Raw genomic sequence first — 17,261 nt, forward strand, 5'->3', positions numbered from 1 at the left:
AACAAAATCAGAAACAAAAAGAGGGACATATCAACAGATACCAAGGAAATTCAGAGACTCATCAGGTCATACTTCAAAAGCCTGTATTTTATAAAATTGGAAAACTTAAAGGAAATTGACAGTTTTCTGGATAGGTACAACATACCAAAATTAAATCAAGACCAGATAAGCCATTTAAATATACCTATAACCCCTAAGGAAATAGAAATAGTCATCAAACATCTACAAACAAACAAACAGAAAAGCTCAGGACCAGATGGTTTCAGTACAGATTTCTACTAGAATTTCAAAGAAGAACTCTTTGAAATACTCTTCAAATTGTTCCACACAATAGAAACAGAAGAAACATTGCCAAACTCTTTTTACAAGGCTACAGTTACCCTGATACCCAAACCACACAAAGACATTACTAAGAAAGAAAATTACAGACCAGTCTCACTCATGAACATTGATGCAAAAATACTCAATAAAATACCAGCAAACTGAATCCAAGAACTTATCAGAAAAATTATCCACCATGATCAAGTAGGCTTCATCCCAGAGATGAAAGGATGGTTCAACATACGAAAATCTGTCAATGTAATTTACCATATAAGCAAACTGGAAGAAAACCCCACATGATCATCTGGTTAGATTCTGAAAAAGCCTTCGACAAAATACAGTGTCCCTTTATGATAAAGGTTTTGGAGAGAGCAGGGATACAAGAAACATACCTAAACTCATTAAAAGCAATAAAGAGCAAGCCAACAGCCAACATCAAACTAAATGGATAGAAACTCAAAGCAACACCACTGAAATCAGGAACAAGAGAAGGTTGTCCACACTCTCCATATCTATTCAATATAGGACTTGAGGTTCTGGCTAGAGCAATGAGACAACAAAAGGAGATCAAGGGGATACAAATCAGAAAAGAAAAAGCCAATTTGCTGATGATTTAATAGTTTACACACGTGACCCCAAAAATTCTACCAAGTAACTTCTAAAACTCATAAGCACGTTCAGTAATGTAGCAGGAGACAAAATTAACTAAAAAAATCAATAGCCATTCTTTATAAGATGATATATTGGCTGAGAAAGATATCAGAGAAACATCACCCTTCACAATAGCCACAAATAGCATAAAATATCTTGGAGCAACACTAACCAAACAAATGAAAGACCTGTAAGACAAAATTAAATCTTTGAAGAAAAAAATTGAAGAAGATACCAGAAAAGGGAAAGATCTCCCATGGTCTTGGGTAGGTAGAATTAACATAGTTAAAATGGCAATCTTACAAAAAAGCAATCTACAGATTCAATGCAATGCCAATCAAAATCCCAGAAAAATTCTTCATGAGCCTCGAAAGAACAATACCCAGTTTCATATGGCAAAGCAAAAAACCCAGGGTAGCCAAAATAATCTTATACAATAAAGGAACTTCTGGAGGCATCACAATCCCTGACTTCATACTCTACTACAGAGCTACAGTACTGAAAACAGCCTGGTATTGGCTTTAAAACAAACAGGAGGACAAATGGAACTGTATTGAAGACCTGGATATCAGTCCACACACCTATGAACATCTGACTTTTGACAAAGAAGCAAAAAATATAAAATGGAAAAAGAAAGCATATTAAAAAAATGGTGCACCAAATACAAGGGCACTCAAGTTTATAAAAGAAAGTCTACTACAGCTAAAAATCATATATTGACCCTCATGCAATGGTAGTGAGTGACTCTAATACCCCATTCTCACTGATAGACAGTTCATCCTTACAAAACTGAACAGAGAAATGCGGGAGTTAAATAATGCCATAAATCAAATGGAATATATATAATTTCACCTTAACATAAAAGATACTTTTTTCTCAACAGCTCATGGAACTTTCCCCCAAATTGATCAAATACTTAGACATGAAACCAGTCTCAACAGATTAAGAAAATTGAAGTAAGACTTCTTCCTATCTGACCACCATTGATTAAAGCTGGTTATTAACAACAGAAATAACAGACAGTATAGAAGCTAAACAACTCACTATGAAATGAAGAATGGGTCAAGATAGAAATTAAGAAAGAAATGAAATGTTCTATAGAATTGAATGAAATATTTAATTTCATTCTCTTCATACCTACTCAATACAGTATTTGAAGTCTTAGCTAGAACAATAAGACAACTGAAGGAGATCAAGCAAATATAAATAGCAAGTGAAGAAATCAAAGTATCTTTATTTTCAGATGATATGATTATATGCATAAATGACCTTAAAAATTCCACTAGGAAATGTCTACAGGTGATAAATGCTTTCAGCAAAATATCTGAAGGTAAAATCAACAAACAAAACTTAGTAGTCTTCTCACATAAAAATGACAAACAGACTGAGAAAAAAAATCAAAGAAACAGTAGCTTTCACAACATCCTAGAAAAAAATAAATCTTGGGCTAACTCTAATCAAACACATAAAAGACTTGTATTGTAAAAAAGAAAGAAATTTATGAATGTGAAGAAGACATCAGATGATGAAAAGACAACCCACGCTCATGGATGAAAAGAATTAATATTGTGAAAATGACTAACCTACCAAAGCAACACACAGATTCAGCATAATCCTCATCAAAATATAGTACAATTCTTCATAGAATTTTCTTTAAAAAGCAGTTTTAGCTTCATATGGCAAAAGAAAAAACCCAGAATAGCTAAAACAATCCACTAACAAAAGAACTGCTAGAAGCATCAACCATCCCTGATTTCAAGTTGTACTGCAGAGCCATAGTAATAAAAAAGCATGGCTTTGGAATAAAAATAGACACAATGATGAATGGAATTGAATTGAAGACCCAATACAAGTTGGCATACCTATGGACTCCTGATTTTTGGAAGAGAAGCCAAAAATACACATTAGGGAAAAGATAACATTTTCAACAAATGGTGCTGGTCAAAGTGGATGACTGCATGTAAAATCATGCAAATAGATCTGAATTTACCACCCTGCATAAAACTCAACTTTAAATGGATCAAGGACCTCAACATAAGGCCAGATACTCTGAATCTGTTCAGTGAGAAAGTAGGGAATAGCATTAAACTCATTAGTATAGGAAACGACTTTCCAAATGGAACACATTTAACGTAAGCACTGAAAGCAATTAATAAATGGGATCTTGTGAGGCTAAAAAGTTTCTGTATGGCAAAAGACACCATCATTTGAAGAAAGTGGCAGGATACATCATAGGAAAAGATCTTTACCAATTGTACAGCTGATAGATATCTAAATTAAGGAACTAAAAAAAGCAATGCCCCCCCCCAAAAAAAAACAAACCCAAATAACTCAATTTAAAACTGGAGTACAGAACTAAACAGAGTTCTCAAAAGATAGAACTCTAGTGACTGAGAGACACTTAACTGTTCAACATCCTTAGCCATCAGGGAAATGCTAATTCAAATTATTTGAGATTCTATCTTACACCAGTCAGAATGGGCAGGATCAATCAAACAAATGACAGCTCATGCTGGCTAGGATGTTGGCAAGGGGAACACTATCCATTGCTGGTAGGAGTGCACACTTGTACAACTACTATGGAAATCAGGGTGGCAGATCCTCGGGAAGCCAGCTATACCAGTTTCTCAAGATCCAGCTATATTAGTCTTGGGCATATCCCCAAAGGATTCTAAACCCTACTACTGAGAAATCTGTTCAATCATGTACACTACTGTTTTATTCATAATAGCCAGAAGCTGGAAATAGCCTAGATACCCATAAACTGATGAATGGATAATAAAAATGCCGTACATTTACACAATTTGATACTGTTCATCTTTAAAAAAATAAAAATTATGAAATTTGCAGGAAAAGGGATGATGCTAAGGGGAAAAAGCATCCTGAGTGAAGTGACCCAGACCTCCCAAAACAAATATTTTAAGCTTTCTTTTATATGTAGATATTAGCTTTCAAGTCCCCAATTGTGTGTGTTGCATAATGACAAAAGTTAGGCGCCTAGTAAGAGACTAAGTGGGAGGAAAGGGTCTCCTAAGGAAGGGAAAATAGAATATGTTGTTATGGAGAGAGAGCAGGGAGACTGATGTAGGAGGACTAAATGGGAGGGATTGGAAGAGAGAGATACTGGGCCAGGGACAACTAACACTAAAAGTGATTTGAGGCCCACCTAGAAACCTGCTACTGAATAACTTTCTAAAAATTCATGTATTGGTTTGAATGAGAATGGCCCCCATAGGCTCATAGATGTGAATGCTTCGTCACCAGGGAGTGGAACTGTTTTGGAAGGATTAGGAGGAGAGGTGGGCTTATTGGAGAAGGTGTGGCCTTGTTGGAGTTGTTGGATGAAGTATGTCCTTGGGGTTGGCTTTGAGGTTTCAAAGGCCATTCCCATGCCTAGACTCTTTCTCATTCTCTGCCTGTTGCTTGAAAATCATGATGCAAAATAAAGTTTTAGCACCATGCCTGCCTGATCTCTGCCTGATGATCATAGATTAACTCTCTAGAACTCTGAGCAAGCCCCTCCCTAATTAAATGCTTTCTTTTATAAAAGTTGCTTTGGCCATGGTGTTTCCTCAAAGGAATAGAACAACGACTAAGACTGTTCTATTGTACATGAAAGAAATACAAATAGTTATCAAATAATGGGGCAGACAATGCCCCAACTGGACAGTGCCAGGAATGGGCTACATCTAGTTGAGTCATTGGCCAAAGGGGCCCCATGGAAACCCTCAGACATCTCAGGTTATTGCCAAGGTTATTGGTTGCACTCTACAAACTGATGGTCATACTCTATTGCTGAGGACACTTACATTATTGAACGTGGAAAAGTAGAGGTCATAACTACATAGAGGTTTCATCCCTACTGACTAGCATTCAGGATACTGGAAGGCACTCTACATGTTCCAAGAGGAGAGAGGTACTCATCAACATAGCTACAAACCCTGAGACCTACAATGATGACTTGCCTGTGAGATGTGCTGGTATAATAGTCGCACAAACATTGATGGTCAGGGAACAGGGGCAACCACCCTGTGCTTGGATATAAGACCCACTCCAAGATGGAAGGAAACCTTGCCTGCTACTGCTTGCGTGGTCAAGAACTTGAGACATGATAGGCTTTGAGCCTAAGAGGAAAACCAAATGTTGTGTTGGGGGAAGCTGTTAGTTCATTCTCAGCTGCCCAGACCATGAAATATTTACTCAGAAACTATATTATTTGCAATACTGTTTGGCCAATAGCTTAAGCATATTTCTAGTTAGCTGTTATATCTTAAATTAACCCATTTCTATTAATCTGTGTATTGCCACATGGTTGTGGCTTACTGGCAAGGTTCTGGGGCTCCTGTCTCCTGTGGCAGCTACATGGCTCCTCCCTGACTCTGCCTACTTTCTCCCAGCATTCAGTTTAGTTTTCTTGCCTAGCTCTATTCTGCTAATGCATTGGCCAAAAGCAGCTTCTTTATTAACCAATGGCAATAAAACATATTCACAGCATACAGAGGGGAATCCCACATCATTATTGTTTTCCCAAAGGAACATAGCATTAAAATGACTCCTAAAGCATTCTGGAAGCTGGTAAATCTGTGCCCCACCCAGCCATCATCAGAGAAGCTTCCTCTTAGGTTGACACTAACACAGAGATCCACAATTGAACCGTTTGCAGAGATTGAGAGATTTTGGAACTCTCATTTCTAAATGGGATGTCTTCATCAAACCCCTCCACTCAGGGTTCTGGGAGCTATGTGGAAAAGGAAGTCAAGAGATTGCAAGAGCTAGAATGTCTGACAGACATGGAAGAAACAAGGCCTTCTAGACACATCAGGACTAACACATATATGAACTCAGAGTCTGCGTCACCATGCATAGTGCCTGCACAGGTGCAAGTCAGACAGGATTCCAGCCCCTAGTCAAGATGCCATTTGTAATTGATACCCACTGGCAAAGGAAAAGTCAGGTTTTTCCCAATGGAGTATCACTGAGTACATCTAGCATATTCCAGGGTGGACCCCATGTCCAGCAGCAGATGCTGACCCTAAATGAACTCAATGATATTTCTCTATTGCTTTGTTTAGGTATTTTTTTTGGTCTTTTGCTTGTATATTTTGGTTTCTGATTGTGTGTGTATGTGTGTGTGTCTGTGTGTGTCTGTGTTTCTTGTAGTTTTTGTTTGTCTTCTGCTTATTTAATTTTTGTAGGGATGGCCTGAAGTTGGGTGGATAGAGAGGTAGGGAGGACCTGGGAGGAGGTGGGGGAGGTGAAAACATGATCGTAATCTCTTGCATGGAAAATATTCTTCAATTGAAGAAAAGTTAAGGTGACCCTAGAATGAGGACAGACATCCTGACAAATGAAAACTGAAGGAAGGACCATAAATATATTTATTGCTTTTATCACTCATTAAGATTGTGATTATCAAGAAGACAAAACTGGGGCTGGAGAATTAGCTCAGTGGTTAGGATACTTACTGTGCTTGCAGAAGATCTGGGTTCAGTTCCCAGCATTGCATGGTGGTTCACAGCCCTCAATAACTTCAGTTCTGGAAGACCCAACAGCCTTTTCTGACCTCTCTGGGCCCCAGACACACAAGGGGCATATATGTGGACATGCCTACACACACATAATGCACACGCTAACATGACAGCACATACATGGCGCACATGCTGACATGCCAACACACATAATGCACACGCTAACATGACAGCAATACATGGCACACATGTTGACATGCCAACAAAACACCTATACACATAAAATAAATCTCAAGTAGTTTTAAAAGAAGGCAAAGCTAACAAATGTTTGCAAGGATGCAGAGAAGCTTGAACCCTGTGCATTCCTTGTGAGACTGTAAAATGGCATCTCTGTGTGACAAACACTCAGTCAATTCCTTGGAAAGTCAAACAGGACATCTCGGAATTCCATTTCTGGAAGTTAGGAGAGCAGAGACTCAGGTATCAACGTTCACATAGCAGTGCTGTTCACAATAAACCAGGGGTGGAAATAGTCAGTAAAGAGTTGCATTCAGTGGCCAAGATAAAAACACTGATGACAGCTTATGCTGGAGAGGATGTGGGGTAAAGAGAACATTCCTCCATTGCTGGTGGGAGTGCAAACTGGCACAGCCCCTTTGGATATCAGTATAATGTTTTCTCAGAAAATTAGGAAATAACCTACCTCAAGACCCGGCAATACCACTTTTGGGTATATAACTAAAGGATGCTCAATCATACCACAAGGACATGTGCTCAACTATGTTCATAGCTGTATTATTTGTAATAGCCAGAACCTAGAAACAACCTAAATGCCCCTCGACTGAAGAATGAATAAAGAAAGTGTGGTACATTAACACAATGGAGTACTACATAGTGATAAAAAAATAATGACATCTTGAAATTTGCAGGGAAATGGATGGATCTAGAAAACATCATACTGAGTGAGGTAACTCAGACCCAGAAAGACAAATATAATATTTACTCACTCATAAGTGCTTTTTAGACATAAAACAAAGAAAAGCCAGCCTACAATTCACAACCCCAGAGAACCTAGACAACAAAGAGAACCCTAAGACAGACATACATGGATCTAATCTACATGGGAAGTAGGAAAAAAACATAAGCTCTCTTGAGTAAATTGGGAGTATGGAGACCTTGGGAGAGGGTAGAAGGGGAGGGGAGAGGAAGGAAGAGAAGTGGAGAAAAATATATAGCTCAATAAAAACAACAAAAACAAACAAACAAAAATTTAATTAATTCTACATTTGCTATTAAAAAAATTTTTTCCCTGAAAAAAGAATACAGTTGTATTCAGAAGCAAGCTAATTGATGAACAGAAGTAAAAATACATGTAATGAATATTGTCCAGCTTCAAAAACATTAATGACATTTTAATAGATATCACAGCCTGAGTACATCTCAAAATCATGATGATATGTGTAATATCATAGACATTAAAGGACAACCTTTACATGATCTCACTTACCTAAGGCAGCTACAATGGGCAAGGTCATGAAGACAAAACGTAGAGAAGCTACTAGAGCGATGGGGAAACGGAGAGTTACTTTAGCAAAATCTATGTGTTCATGACCATGCATCTGTGTGCGCGCGTGCATGTGTGTGTGTGTGTTTGTGTGTGTGTGTGTGTGTGTGTGTGTGTGTGTGTGTGTATTCCATAGTGCATGTGTGGGACTCAGAGAGGTCAGGGGTGAGGCTGTTAGAATTGGGCCTCACCTTTCACCTTTGAGGCAGACTCCCCTGTTTGCTCCAGCATGTACCAGTGTATCTGGCTTGTGAGCTCCTGGGGATTTCTGGTCTCTGCTTTACTCTTTCTCACAGTAGGAGCTCTTGGATTACAGATGTGCAATACTACTTTGCTGTGGGTTCTGAGATTTGGAGCACAGGTCCTCAAGCTTACACAGCAAACTTCTTGATTACTGAGTCATTCTCCATAATACTATATAGTTTCTCTTTGTGATGATGGAAAGTTCTGGGACTGAATAATCCTATCAACCATGTTTGCACAACTCTGTGCTGAATTCAATCCAGCTCAGTCCTGGAAACCTGATTTGTAAATGGAGACTGTAAGCAGAGGCTCTGATTTCATTTCCTGGACACCTAGACCTGAATAATCACACAGAAACTAATTAATTACAACACTGTTTGGCCAATGACTCAGGCATATTCCTAACTAGCTCTTACATCTTAAATTAACTCATTTCTACTAATCTGTGTATTGCCACGAGGCTGTGGTTTACCAGTAAGGTTCTGGTATCGTTCTTATCATTCTCCTTCAATAACTACATGGTGTCTCTTTGACTCTGCATATATATATATATATATATATATATATATATATATATATATATATTCAAATTTCCAAGCTGGCTAAGCCAATGGCCGAAACAGTTTTATTCATCAACCAATAAAAGCAACACATATGCAGGAGGACATCTCACATCATCCACATCATCTCCTTTTTTCCTTCTAATTAAAAAGGAAGATTTTAGCTTTAACATAGTAAAATTACATATACAAAACAGTTATGAAGTAAGAATTATTATAATATTCAGTCCATTTACATTTGACAAATTAAGAAAAATATTCTATCATCTATCCTATCTTTGTATGTCTAAGCTTTTGTATCTAATTTATCTTTTTATCATAACTAAGGAAAACAATAACTTTATCTAGTCTTCAACTCCATCAAAGACTCCAGAAGGATGTATTACCTAAGAAAACAGGTAGTGCATTGTAAGCAACTTTTAAAATTCTAGAAATGACAGGGGTGTCTCATTGTCTGTACAGTCACCCAAAGTTCTTTTGTAATATTAGGGTATCCATCTTCAGCTTATAGGCCCACCCATAATATCTAGCAGACTTTTTAGTGAAACAGGAAATTTGATGATCTGATCTGCCTTGTACTGAAAAAGTTCATCAGTTGCTTTTTTGTGCCCTGCAGAATGTCTGGCAGTTTCTTCTGCCTTTGCTACTGTATATCTCTTTCTTTTTCTGTGCACATGAGTTTTTAACCTGCTAAGCAGCATGGCTAGGATTAAAGCTGCAGCTTTGGTGGCTGCCCCTGCCACATTCCTTAGCTTTCTGAGAGTCTAACTTCATGGCAGAGGTACTAGTGAGAGGTATGTTTATTGCCACAACTCTGTGGAGTATCAAGGTTCATGCCACCATCAAGAAGCCTGCCACTGGCTACTCATAAACACCATTTAAGTGTTTGATGGCAGGGCCTCTTAAAAGAGCTGTGAAGTTTTTGGTGCTAATGTAGAATCGAGAAGCCCCTCTTAAAAGAGCTGGGCCTTTGCTTGCCTCCAGCAAACAGATCCCACTCAAGACAATGCTGTTACCAAGAAGTCATTTTGACTCTGTTATTTTCTGTCAAGAATCTTTTTTTTTAAAAAAAAAAAAAAACTTTCTCAGGCTTTATGTGGAAATTCTAGCTAACCATTTGGGCTCCATTTTGAAAAGAAACTTTTTATCCTGCCTGATCCTGCAGCCATTCAGTCTTAAAGAAACACACAGAAACTATACTTATTACAACACTGTTTGGTCAATGGCTCAGGCATATTCCTAGCTAGCTCTTACATCTTAAATTAACACATCTCTATTAATCTGTGTATCCTCACACTGACTGGATTATGAAGGGAATGAAGAAAGGACAGACACACAGATACATGTATAGAAAAGCTGGGATCAGGTTGGCTGTGTTCATTCAGATAGAGCACAACCTGGAACCTCAGGGTTGTTGTTATGTACAGCACTGGGAGAGGGGTTAGCTCCCTTCAGTAGGTGGTCTCTGTGGGTCACAAGTCTCAGGTTGCATTCATCTGGGAGGAGAAACTGCATTTGCTAGCCTTTCACAATGCTGACTTTCACACTTAGACCAGAGGAGGGCTTTTCTAATTTCCTCTGAACCTGACCTAAGGGGAAGGCTTTGCCATTCTTCTGCATTTCACTCCCATCCCCCATTTCCCATGAAGGCTTGGCCACTCTGCATTAGTTAAGGTTCTCAAGAGGAACGGAACACATATAAATCATATTATATATTAATATATATAAAGAGATCTATTCAAATGGCTTACAAGCTGTGGTCCAGCTAGTCCAATGATGGCTATCTATGGATGGAAGGTCCAAGAATCCAGTAGTTTAGTCTACAGGGCTGTGTGTCTCAGCTGGTCTTTAGTATACACTGGAATCCTGAAGAAGTAGGTTGTACTGCTAGTGAAGGAATGGACTTGCCAGCAAGAGAAACAGTAAGTAGAGAGGGAGAGAGAGAGAGAGAGAGAGAGAGAGAGAGAGAGAGAGCGCTTCCTTCCTCCATGTCCTGTATATATAGTCACACCCATGTCAAACAATAAACATTCACTCAGGATTTTATCCACTTTTTACATAGTTACTCAAGGTTTTTTCTGCTCTCCATATCTATAAATGTATCTAATGTTCCTATGTTGTGTACATCAGGTGACTGAAATACTGAATATTACATTGTATTTATTTGGGCATTGCACAGTTATTTTATATAAGGGTGTCTGCCCGAATCTGCATGGACTGTTGGCTATTAAACAAATGCAGTGTTTCAAACTGTTACTACCAAGGCAGAACTTGAGGGAGTGGGATTGAACCCTGCTAATCATAGCTTGATGTTTGTAAGAAACTAGAAACTACTGATTCTTAGATATCACCAGGAATCTCAGGACCAGGTGTGGAGGGACGGTTCACCCATCTGGAAGAAACCTCCAATAAAAGCCCCTGCTAAACAAAGCCCTCATTTCCACTGTGATACCAAAATTCTCACCCCCCCCCAAAAAAAAGTGAGCAGCTTTAAGTACATTGTAGGTCCTTAAGCACATTGTGGGTCCTTTAAGCACATTGTAGGTCCTTGGTCCCAGCTGCAGGGACTATTTTGGATGACACCTTCAATCTGCCACGGTACCTCAGCATTCCCCCCCCGATTTGATGGAATCATGAGAATTAGGACTGGGAAGTGGGGTACCTAGCTTATCCAGGTTCTTCCCAGGTCTGTGGACTTACCAGCCACATACGTTGAGAAATTCAGCTTCCCCATCTCTAAATTAAAATTGCTGGATTGATAGGTGCTAATCCCTCCAGTCATTTATGCACCCCAGATACACCCATCACGGCTGTGAAATCTGGCACAGCCAACCAACTCTTCACTCAGGTGGTCAGAACAGGAAGCAATGCAGGGGGATACTCAGTGATTCCAGGTGGAGACAGTGCAGAGTGGTGAGGCCAGCTGTAACGAGACGCCTCGTATCCAGGAGGAAAAGAGAGGTTCCTCTTACGCGTTACTGGTCAAGTTTACTGGTGGTGGGGGTGCTCCTAACAGATTAGTCCCTCATGAACCGACAAATTTTACATTCTCAACTTTTTTTCTAGGATGAAAGTTTTAGATATTGCACTGTCTTCTTGAGTGGAACAGTTAGATATGATTTAAATTTAATAATTCATCAGCAGCAGAGAATTACCTTGGGGGCATGTAGGGAAGTGTGTTCCTTTGCTGAATTGCTCAAATCATTTTACTGTTCAAAATAATTGTGCTCTGCATTTTTTTAAGCCCCTGGTCCATGGACCACCAGAACTTCTCCAGAATGCACCAGCCTAACGCTAACAGCTCCTTCTCTTCTCATCACCCTGTTCTGGAGAACATATCCAGTGGAAGCACCCTTCTCTACCAGAGGCTATCACAGCACCCAGATCCCCAGCCCTTCCTCTTCTTGTCACTCTATCCCAACCTCTGGCGGAAGTCCCCAGGTCCATCAGAGGCCATGCCAGCATCCAGATCCCCAGCCCAAGTCACCGTGTCCCAGCCCACACCTCTGACAGAAGACCCCGGCTCCACCAGAGGCCATGCCAGCAACCAAATTTTCAAAGGCCACACAATCACCCCAGAGAAACCCAGCTAAATCAGAAGCCACCCTGGCCATCAGAAGTCCAACCCTCAACTGATGGAGAGAGTCTTCTGTTTTGTGTTAATTTCATTGGTTAAATAAAGAGACTGCCTTGGCCCTTTAATAGGACAGAAAATTAGGTAGGCGGAATAGACAGAACAGAATGCTGGGAGAAAGAAGCCGAGTCAGTCAGTCGCCATGATTCTCCCACTCCAGACAGACGCAGGTTAAGATCTTTCCTGGTAAGCCACCTTGTGGTGTTACACAGATTATTAGAAATAAGTTAGATCAATATGTAAGAGCTAGCCAATAAGAGGCTGGAACTAATGGGTCAGGCAGTGTTTAAAAGAATACAGTTTCCATGTAATTATTTCAGGGCATAAGCTAGCTGGCGGCCAGGAGCCGGGCAGCATGAACGCGGCCCACAGCTCCTTCAACACTCAACTTAGGCAGAGACCCTCCATTCAACCAGGCCATTCTGGCCAGAAGACCAGAGAGGAACAGAAACAAAGGAACAAGCATCTATCCACCAAAGACAAACTCAGAAATCAGCACCTAGACCTATAATCACCCCAAACCCAGGTGCCTAGATGTCAGGGTAAGAACACAATCAAAAACAGCCAGGGTAATATATCTCCACCAGATCTAAGTCATCCTACTACAGCAAGCCCGGAATATTTCAACACAGCTAGAACACAAGAAAATAACCTTAAAACCAACTTTATAAAGATAGAGGTCCTTAAGCAGAAGTGAATAAGCCCTTAAAGAAATCAAAGAAAGACAGGGAAACACACACACACACACGCACACACACGCACACACACACACACACACACAAAGAGTTGAAGGAAATGAATAAAATTGTTCAAGACCTGAAAATGGAAATAGAAAGAACAAAGAAAACATAAACTTGAGGGAATTCTGGAAATGGAAAATCTGGGTAAGCCAACAGGAACTACAGACGTAAGTATCACCAACTTACAAGAAATGAGAGGGAGAATCCAAGCATTGAAGAGATGATAGAATAAACAAATGATAGAAGAAATCAGTCAAAGAAAATGTTAAATCTAAAAAAATCCCTGACTCAAAACATCTAGGAAATCTGGGACACCATGAAAAGACCAAACCTAAGAATAATAGGAATAGAAAAAGGAGAAGAATCTCAGTTCAAAAAACCAGAAAGTATTTTTTCTAACAAACTAATGTCCTAAAGAGGGACATGCCTATAAAGGTACAAGAAGTTTACAGAACACCAAGTAGATTGAGCCAGAAAAGAAAGTACTCCTGCCACATGATAATCAAAACACTAAACACACAGAACAAAGAACGAATATTAAAAACTACAAAGAAAAGGGGCAAGTAACATATAATGGCAGACCTATTAGAATTAGACCCAACTTCTTAGCGGAGACTCTAAAAGCCAGAAGGGCCTGGACAGATGTCTTGCAGACTGTAAAAGACCACATATACCAGACCAGATTAATATACCCAGTAAAACTTTCAATCATTATAGAGATTCAGTCACCATGGGGAAAACAAAATATTCCATAATAAAATAAAGTTTAGACAATATCTATTCACAAATACAATCCCACAGAAGGTTCTAGAAGGAAAGTTCCAACCAAAGGAGGCTAACCACGCCCACAAAAATACAGGCAATAAATAATCTTACATCAGCAAAACTCTAAGAAGGAAAACATACACACTACTACTACTACAACTACTACCACCACCACCACCACCAAAAACAATAACATAAATAATAATAACAGGAATTAACAATCATTGTTCATTGATATCTCTCAACATCACTGGACTCAATTCCTTGATAAAAAAAACACAAATTAACAAAATGGATATGAAAACAGGGTCCATCCTTCTGCTGCAAGCAAGAAATACATTTCAACATTAAAGAGAAAAGGATTAGAAAATATTTTCCAAGTAAATGAAACTAAGAACAAGTTGGTATAGCTATCCTAATATCTGACAATATAGACTTCAAACCATAGCTAATCAAAATAGACAGAGAAGTATACTTCATACTTATCAAAGGAAAAATCAACCAAGATGATTTTTTTAATTCCTAAAATCTATGCACCAAACACAAGGACACCTAGATTTGTAAAGAAAACACTACCAAGACTTAAATCACACACTGACCCTCACACATTAATAGGAGGAGATTTCAATACTCCACTTTCACCAATGGACAGGTCATCAGACAAAAACTAAGCAGAAATACTGGAGCTGACAGACCTTACGAACCAAATGGATCTAACAGATATCTACTGAACATTTCACCCAAACACAGAGGAATACAACACCTCATGGAACCTTATCAAAAACTGAACATATACTCAATCACAAAGCAAGTCTCAACAGACACAAGACAACTGAAATAAACCCCTCCATCCTGGCAGACTACCGTGGATTGAAGCTGAATTTTAGCAACCATAGAAACAACAGAAAGCCTATGAACTCATGGAAATCGAACATCTCTCTAATGAATGGCTACTGTGTCAAGGCAGAAATAGACTGCCTAGAATCAATGGAAGGGGTACTAAGAGCAAAGTTCATAGTGCTAAGTGCCTACATTTAAAAAAAAGAGAGAGAGATCTAGCAAATTAACAGCCCACCTGAAAGCTCTAGAATAAAAATAAGTAAGCACACCCAAGAGGAGATGGCAAGAAATAATCAAACTGAGAGCTGAAATCAATAAAATAAAAATAAAGCAGAGAACAATACAAAGAATCAATGGAACAAAGAGTTGGTTCTTTGAGAAAATTAACAAGATAGACAAACTTCTATCCAAACTAACGAAAAAGCAGAGAGAGAAAAATATCCAAATTAACAAAATCAGAAACTAAAAGAGGACAAAGTAATAAATACCTAGGAATTTCAGAGAATTCATAAGTACATACTTTAAAAACCTGGAGTTCACCAAATTGTAAAATCTAAAAATAATGGAGAGATAATTCTCTCTATAGGTATCGCTTACCAAAGTTAAATCAAGAGTAGATAAACAATTTAAATAGACTATAACCCACTGGGAAATAGACTCCCAACTCAAAAAAGCCCAAGGCCAGCTGGTTTTAGCTCAGAATTTCACCAAACTTTCAAAGAAGAGTTAACACCAATATGCCTCAATTATTACACAAAATAGAAACAGAAGAAACATTGCCCAATTCATTTAAAAAGCCACAATTACCATGATACCAAGACCACATAAAGACTCAACAAAGTAAGAGAACTGGATACAAAAATAATAAAATACTTGCAAACCCAATCCAAGAGCACATCAAAAAAATTGTTCACATTATTCACCATGATCAAGTAGGTTCCATCCCAGAGATGCATATTTTCAATGCATGAAAATCAATTAATGTAATCCACCATATAAGTAAACAGAAATAAAACAGCTCATAGATGCTGCAAAAGCCTTTGACAAAATCCAACAACCTTTCATGATAAGTCTTGGAAAGATTAAGGATAAAAGGGACACGCCTAAATGCAATAAAGCTTGTTTACAGCATGCCGATTGCCAATATCAAATTAACTGGAGAGAAAGTCAAAGCAATTTTGCTAAAATCAGGAACAAGACAAGGCTCTCCATATCTATTCAGTATAGCGCTTGAACTCTCAGCTAGAGCAATGTGACAACTGAATGAAGTGAATGGGATTAAAAACTGGAAAGGAAGAAGTCAGAATATCACTACTCATAGATTATATGATACTATACTTACTATATTTAAGTGACTCTAAAAATTCTGTCATGGAACACTAACAGCTGATAAATACTTCCAGAAAAGTGACTAGATACAAGATTAACTCAAAAAATATCAATAGCCCTCCTATATACAAATGATAAATGGGCTGATAAAGAAACCAGAGAATCAACACCCTTTACAATAGCCTCAAATAATATAAAATATTTGGTATAACTCTAACCAAGCAAGAGAAAGAACTGTATGACAAAAACTTCAAGTCTTTGAAGAAAAAAAACTGAAGAATATATCAGAAGATGGAAAGATCTCACATGCTCATGCATTGGTAGGTTTAATATAGTAAAAGTGGCTATCTTACCAAAGGCAACCTACAGAGTCAACACAATCCCCATCAAGATCCCAACTTAATTCTTTATAGACCTTTAAAGAACAATACTCAACTTTATATAGAAAAACAAAACAAAAAATCAGGATAGCTAAAACAATCCTGTACAATAACTTCCAGAGGTAACACTATCTCTGATTTCAAGCAATACTATAGAGCTATAGTAATTTTAAAAAACTGCATAGAATTGGTATAAAAAGAGATAGGTGGATCAATGGAATCAAATTGAAGGTGTAGACATAAATCCACACACCTATGAACACCTGATTTTTTATAAAGAAGCTGGAAATATACAATGGAAAAAATAAAGCATCTTCAACAAATAGTACTGGTCTAACTGTATGATGACATGAGGAAGAATGCAAATGGATCCACATCTATCACCCTGCACAAAACTTAAGTCTAAGTGGATCAAAGATCTCCACATAAAACCAGACACACTGAAACTGATAGAACAGGAAGTGGGAAATAGCCTCGAACTCATTGGCATATAAGATGATTTACTGAACAGAAGATCAATAGCACTGGCACTAAGATCAAAAATTAATAAATGGAACTTCATGAAACTGAAAACTTTTGTAAAGCAAAGGACACCACCAAAAGGAAAAAATGGCAGCCTACAGAATGGGAAAAGATTTTCACCAACTCCACATCTGACAGAGGACTAATACACAAAATATATAAACAACTCAAGAAGTTAAACTTCAACAAACCAAATAATCCAGGTTTTAAAAAAAGGATACATTGATGTTTTTTGTCTTAGCCA

Source organism: Microtus pennsylvanicus, chromosome 7 (assembly GCF_037038515.1).
Source record: "Microtus pennsylvanicus isolate mMicPen1 chromosome 7, mMicPen1.hap1, whole genome shotgun sequence".
Lineage (NCBI taxonomy): Eukaryota > Metazoa > Chordata > Mammalia > Rodentia > Cricetidae > Microtus > Microtus pennsylvanicus.